We start from the raw sequence: 7916 nt of genomic DNA, 5'->3' as shown, positions 1-7916 counted from the left end.
CGTCGCCACCCCGCCACACATGAAATGGCATCCCCCCCACCACAACCAGCAAGGTAGTGCCAGGAAATGACAAAAAAAGGCCACATTTGTTCATACTCAGTCTCTAGCTGTCACGTGCAAATGACGTAAGAGGAGTGGGGGAGGAATGGGATGTATTTAGGGAAGCAGTGACGGCTTGCGCAAAAGATGCTTGTGGTATGAGAAAGGTATGAGGTGGGCAGATTAGAAAGGGTAGTGAGTGGTGGGATGAAGAAGTAAGATTGTTAGTGAAAGAGAAGAGAGAGGCGTTTGGATGATTTTTGCAGGGAAATAGTGCAAATGACGAAAGTGTATAAAAGAAAGAGGCAAGAGGTCAAGAGAAAGGTGCAAGAGGTGAAAAAGAGGGCAAATGAGAGATTGGATGAGAGAGTATCATTAAATTTTCGGGAGAATAAAAAGATGTTTTGGAAGGAGGTAGATAAAGTGCGTACGACAAGAAAAAGAATGGGAACATCGGTGAAGGGGGTAAATGGGGAGGTAATAACAAGTAGTGGTGAAGTGAGGGGGAGATGGAGTGATTATTTTGAAGGTTTGTTGAAAGTGTTTGATGATAAGAGTGGCATATATAGGGTGTTTTGGTCGAGGTGGTATGTGAAGTGAGAGGGTCAGGGAGAATGGTTTGATAAACACAAAAGAGGTAGTGAAAGCTATGCGGAAGAGAAAGCCGGCAAGGCCACAGTTTTGGATGGTATTGCTGTGGAATATATTGAAAAGGGGATGACTGTGTTGTTGACTCGTTGATAAGGATACTCAATGTGTGTATGGTTCATGGTGAAGTGCCTGAGGATTGGCAGAATGTATGCATAGTACTATTGTACAAATGCAAAGGTGATAAAGGTGAGTGTTCAAATTACAGAGGTATAAGTTTCTTGAGTATTCCTGGGAAATTATATGGGAGGGTGTTGATTGAGAGGGTGAAGACATGTACAGAGCATCAGACTGGGGAAGAGTAGTGTGGTTTCAGAAGTGGTAGAGAATGTGTGGATCAGGTGTTTTCTTTGCAGAATGTATGTGAGAAAAACAAATGTAATTGTAAGTAGCATTTATTGATCTGGAGAAGGCATATGATAGAGATACTCTGTGGAAGGTATTAAGAGTATATGGTGTGGGAGGTAAGTTGCTAGAAGCAGTGAAAAGTTTTTATTGAGGATGTAAGGCATGTGTATGAGTAGGAAGAGAGGAAAGTGATTGGTTCTCAGTTAATGTTGGTTTCTGGCAAGGATGCATGATGTCTCCATGGTTATTTAATTTGTTTATGGATGGGGTGGTTAGGGAAGTGAATGCAAGAGTTTTGGAGAGAGGTAAGTATGTAGTCTGTTGTAGATGAGAGGGCTTGGGAAGTGAGTCAGTTGTTCGCTGATGATACAGCACTGGTGGCTGATTCGGGTGAGAAACTGCAGAAGCTGGTGACCGAGTTTGGTAAAGTGTGTGAAAGAAGAAAGCTGAGAGAAAATGTGAATAAGAGCAAGGTTAGTAGGTTCAGTAGGGTTCAGGGACAAGTAAATTGGGAGGTGAATTTGAATGGAGAAAAACTGGAGGAAGTGAAGTGTTTTAGATATCTGGGAGTGGATTTGGCAGCAAATGGAACCATGGAGGCAGAAGTGAGTCACAGGATGGGGAGGGGGCAAAGGTTCTGGGAGCATTGAAGAATGTGTAGAAGGCGAGAATGTTATCTTGGAGAGCAAAAATGGGTATGTTTGAAGGAATAGTGGTTCCAACAATGTTATATGGTTGTGAGATATGGGCCATAGGTAGGGTTGTTCGGAGGAGGGTGGATGTGTTGGAAATGAGAAGTTTCAGGACAATATGTGGTGTGAGGTGGTTTGATTGTGCTGTCAGTGGATTGAACCAGGGCATTGAAGCATATCAGGTACACCATGGAAAGTTTTGTGGGGCCTGGATGTGGAAAGGATCTGTGGCTTCGGTTCATTACACATGACAGCTACAGACTGAGTGTGAACGAATGTGGCCTTTTGTCCTTTCCCAGCGCTACATCACATGGGGAGGGGAGAATGCTATTTCATGTTCGTGGGGTGGCAACAGGAAAGAATAAAGGTAGAAAGTATGAATTATGTACATGTGTATATATGTATTGTCTTTGTGTATATATATGTATATGTTGAAATGTATAGGTATGTACAAGTGCGTGTGTGGACATGTATGTATATGCTTGGGTATGAGGGTGGGTTGGCCATTCTTTCATCTGTTTCTCTGCGCTACCTCGCTACCACGGGAGACAGCGACAAAGTATACAAAATAAATATTTATCAATTTATTTAATTTATTTTGCTTTGTCGCTGTCTCCCACATTAGCGAGGTAGCGCAAGGAAACAGATGAAAGAATGGCCCAACCCACCCACATACACATGTATATACATACACGTCCACACACACAAATATACATACCTATACACCTCAACGTGTACATATATATACACACACAGACATATACATATATACACACGTACATAATTCATACTGTCTGCCTTTATTCATTCCCGTCACCACCCCACCACACGATATAATAACCCCCTTCCCCCACATGTGTGGGAGGTAGCACTAGGAAAAGACAAGAAAGGCCACATTCGTTCACACTCAGTCTCTAGCTGTCGTGTATAATGCACTGAAACCACAGCTCCCTTTCCACATCCAGGCCCCACAGAACTTTCCATGGTTTACCCCAGGCACTTCACATGCCCTGGTTCAATCCATTGACAGCACATTGACCCCGGTATACCACATCGTTCCAATTCACTCTATTCCTTGCACGCCTTTCACCCTCCTGCATGTTCAGGCCCCGATCACTCAAAATCTTTTCCATTCCATCTTTCCACCTCCAATTTGGTCTCCCACTTCTCATTCCCTCCACCTCTGACACATATATCCTCTTTGTCAATCTTTCCTCACTCATTCTCTCCATGTGACCAAACCATTTCAAAACACCCTATTCTGCTCTCTCAACCACACTCTTTTTATTTCCACACATCTCTCTTACCCTATTATTACTTATTCAATCAAACCACCCCACACCACACACTGTCCTCAAACATCTCATTTCCAGCACATCCACCCTCCTCCGCATAACTCTATCCATAGCCCACGCCTTGCAACCATATAACATTGTTGGAACCACTATTCCTTCAAACATACCCAGTTTTGCTTTCCGAGATAATGTTCTCGACTTCCACACATTCTTCAACGCTCCCAGAACTTTCGCCCCCTCTCCCACCCTATGACTCACTTCCACTTCCATGGTTCCATCCGCTGCCAAATCCACTCCCAGATATCTAAAACACCCCACTTCCTCCACTTTTTCTCCATTCAAACTTACTTCCCAACTGACTTGACCCTCAACCCTACTGTTCCTAATAACCATGCTCTTATTCACATTTACTCTTAACTTTCTTCTTTCACACACTTTGCCAAACTCAGTCACCAGCTTCTGCAGTTTCTCACATGAATCAGCCACCAGCGCTATATCATCAGCGAACAACAACTGACTCACTTCCCAAGCTCTCTCATCCACAACAGACTGCATACTTGCCCCTCTTTCCAAAAGTCTTGCATTCACCTCCCTAACAATCCCATCCATAAACAAATTAAACAACCATGGAGACATCACACACCCCTGCCGCAAACCAATATTCACTGAGAACCAATCACTTTCCTCTCTTCCTACATGTACACATGCCTTACATTCTCGATAAAAACTTTTCACTGCTTCTAACATCTTGCCTCCCACACCATATATTCTTAATACCTTCCACAGAGCATCTCTATCAACTCTTTCATATGCCTTCTCCAGATCATATATGCTACATACAAATCCATTTGCTTTTCTAAGGGTGGGGAGGGGGCGAAAGTTTTGAAAGCGTTGAATTGAAAAATGTGTGGAAGTTGAGAAAGTTATCTTGGAAAGCAAAAATGAGTATGTTTGAAGGCATAGTCGTTCCAACAATGTCATGTGGTTGTGAGGTGTGGGCTTTAGATAGACTTGTGCAGAGGAGGGTGGATATGCTGGAAATGAGATGTTTGAGGACAATATGTTGTGTGAGATGGTTTGATCGAGTAAGTAATAATAGGGTAAGAGGGATGTGTGGTAATAAAAAGAGTGTGGTTGAGAACAGAAAAGGGTGTTTTGAAATGGTTTGGTCACATGGAGAGAATGAGTGAGGAAAGATTGACAAAGAGGATATATGTGTCAGAGGTGGAGGGAACGAGAAGTGGGAGAACAAATTGGAGGTGAAAAGATGCAGTGAAAAAGATTTTCAGTGATCGGGTCCTGAACATGCAGGAGGGTCAAAGGCATGCAAAGAATAGAGTGAATTGGAACGGTGTGGTATACCAGGGTCAACATGCTGTCAATGGATTGAACCAGGGCATGTGAAGCCTCTGGAGTAAACCATGGAAAGTTAGTTCTGTAGGGCCTAGATGTGGAAAGGGAGCTGTGGTTTCGGTCCATTATATATGACAGCTAGAGACTGAGTGTGAACGAATGTGGCCTTTGTTGTCTTTCCTAGCACCACCTCGTGCACATGTGGGGGGAGAGGGTTTTCATTCATGTGTGGTGGGGTGGCGACAGGAATGAATGAGGGCAGACAGTATGAATTATGAACATGTGTATATATATATGTATATGTCTGTGTGTGTATATATATATGGACACGTTGATATGTATAGGTATGTATATGTGCGTGTGTGGTCGTGTATGTATATACATGTGTACGTGGGTGGGTTGGGCCATTTTTTCGTCTGCTTCCTAGCGCTACCTCGCTAACGCTGGAGACCGACAAAGTATAATAAATATATATATATATATATAGGGGATAGGGGAAAAAGAATACTTCCCACGCATTCCTCACGTGTCATAGAAGGCGACTAAAGGGAACGGGACCTGGGGGGCCAGAAACCCTCCTCTCCTTCTATTTTAACTTTCTAAAAGGGGAAACAGAAGGAGTCACGCGGGCTAGTGCTCATCCTCCTCGAAGGCTCAGATTGGGGTGTCTAAATGTCTGTGGATGTAACCAAGATGAGAAAAAAGGAGAGATAGGTAGTATGTTTGAGGAAAGGAACCTGGATGTTTTGGCTCTGAGTGAAACGAAGCTCAAGGGTAAAAAGGGGAAGAGTGGTTTGGGAATGTCTTGGGAGTAAGGTCAGGGGTTATTGAGAGGACAAGACCAAGGGAAGGAGTAGCACTACTCCTGAAACAGGAGTTGTGGGAGTATGTGATAGAATGTAAGAAAGTAAATTCTACATTGATATGGGTAAAACTGAAAGTTGATGGAGAGAGATGTGTGATTATTGGTGCATATGCACCTGAGCATGAGAAGAAAGATCATGAGAGGCAAGTGTTTTGGGAGCAGCTGAATGAGTGTGTTAGTGGTTTTGACACACAAGACCGGGTTATAGTGATGGGCGATTTGAATGCAAAGGTGAGTAATGTGGCAGTTGAGGGAATAATTGGTACACATGGGGTGTTCAGTGTTGTAAATGGAAATGGTGAATAGCTTGTAGATTTATGTGCTGAAAAAGGACTGATGATTGGGAATACCTGGTTTAAAAAGAGTGTTACGAACTCAATACTTATTCAGGCCAGGTTGCCAGTAACATATCTGTTACAAATACTACTGACCTTGTCTTGCAAGGATGTTATAGATTTGTCAAGGTGCACAACTCAGGATAACACAATAATAAAGTTATGGGATTGAATTAAAGACCAGCATTACATTAAATCTACTTATAATGAAAGAATTCAAGTGTACAAAGACAGGTACATAAATCAAGCATGAAACATTACGTTAACACTGAACATAAGTCAATATTCCAGATAAGATTTCAAGCCAGGAGATCTCTTTCTTGTGACAGTTATGCTTGACGTGACACAATCAACTTCATCGTTACACTTATCTAAACCTGATGTAACACAGTAAACACTTATAGCACAACACTCGGGTAACGGGCTTATAACACAGCACTCGGGTAACGGGCTTATAACACAGCAGGGCTTACAGGCTTACAGGCTACAGCAGGGGACACCACCCACCTCGCTGGGCTGGAAGGAGAGGAATCGAGTCTCAGCGGGTGTTGTGGGTACAAGAAGACAATCGTTCACCCTTGCTGCTATAAACCTTACATTTCAATTGGCTATAGAAATATAGGAGAAATTCTCATTGGTTGGAGGGTCCCAGAGTCTTGGCGTAGTTACACTCTCGCAAAATGCTGGGTGGACAGAATCTCCGAGCCAGCGTCAAACATCACTACCCGCCCTGATTAGAAATAGATACAAACACACACGTCTTCGTAACACCCCCTTCCTTAAAGGAGAAAATTCCTAGAAGAGGAATTTTCTCACGTTAAGAGTGGGATAAACAATCAGCTAACACATTATGTGCGCCAGCAATATGGTGAATATCTAAATTATACTCTTGAAGGAACAAGGCCCACCTAGTTTACCTTTGATTCTTATCTCGGAACTTATTAACATATCTCAAGGGGTGGTGATCAGTATACACCTTGATGACATTGCCTGAAGGACACAAGTAAACATGAAAATGATGCAATGCTAATATTAAAGACAAAAGTTCCTTCTCAATGGTGGAATAATTCCTTTGGGCTTGATTGAATTTCTTACTAAAATAACTTACAGGGTGCTCAACATGGTTCTCGTCCTCCTGCAAGAGGACAGCACCGGCTCCCACACTGCTGGCATCAACAGCTAACTTGAAAGGTTGATCAAAATCAGGGGCCTGCAAAATAGGACTATTACAAAGTATGGATTTTAATTGATGAAAGGCTATGTCACACTGCTCATTCCAAACATATTTAACATCTTTCTTCAATAAATCTGTCAGAGGGGTTGCGACTGTTGCAAAATTTACAATGAACATCCTATAGTACCCAACCATACCCATAAAACGTCTCAGTTCTCTTCGAGATCGGGGGGCACTCATCTGGGATAAAGACTGGACCTTTGCAGTCGGTGGGGCTAGCTCACCTTGACCGATCACATAACCCAAATATTGCACCTTGGCCTTCACAAACTCGCATTTGTTCCAATTGAGAACAAGGTTAGCTTTATTCAAGGCCGTCAGAACGTTGTCAAGTCTCTGTAGATGTACGTCCCAACTCTGTATATCACAATATCATCCAGGTAGACGACACAACCAGGCAGGTCTCTTATGAGGATGTCCATAAGTCGTTGAAATGTAGCAGGGGCATTCTTCATGGCAAAAGGCATCACTTTACACTTATAAGTTTGTCCTAGCACTACAAAAGTGCTAATATCTTGTGCTCTCTCCGTCAATCTAATTTGCCAGTACCCTTTTCTGTGGTCCAGTTTTGACAGGAAGCGAGCATTGCCGACGCGATCTATGCAGTCTTCCACTCGCAGCAGGGGGTAACTGTCAGTTCTTGTTACCTCATTAACCCGGTGGTAGTCAATACAGAACCGATGGGTCCCATCAGACTTCGATACAAGAGTAACAGGGGAACTCCAATCTGACTGACATGGCTCAATCAGGTCGTGCTCAAGCATATAGTTCACCTCAGTGTGAAGGATGGCCTCTCGTTGTGGGCTCACCCGGTACGGAGCCAATTTAACCGGTTGGGCTGCTTCCACGTCCACATCATGGGTTGCGAGCGAGGTATGTCCAGGTGTGTTTCGGAAAACCTCCGGGTGTTTTGACAACAAGGCGGACATTTGCACACGTTGATCTTCCGATAGATGCGAAAGCTTGGTCTCCCACTTCCCGTTCGCGCCTCCGTCCGGTTCCCAGGCTTCCGAGGCACTCGCAGCTACGTCGTCGATTTCGTCACACACGGCTACCGCTGGACGTTGGATGATGCAGACTGGCACCTTCGGTTCCAAGGGGGGAGGA

Source organism: Panulirus ornatus, chromosome 1 (assembly GCF_036320965.1).
Source record: "Panulirus ornatus isolate Po-2019 chromosome 1, ASM3632096v1, whole genome shotgun sequence".
Classification (NCBI taxonomy): Eukaryota; Metazoa; Arthropoda; class Malacostraca; order Decapoda; family Palinuridae; genus Panulirus; species Panulirus ornatus.
The sequence above is the reverse complement of the archived record's forward strand: the minus strand, read 5'-3'. Positions refer to the sequence as shown.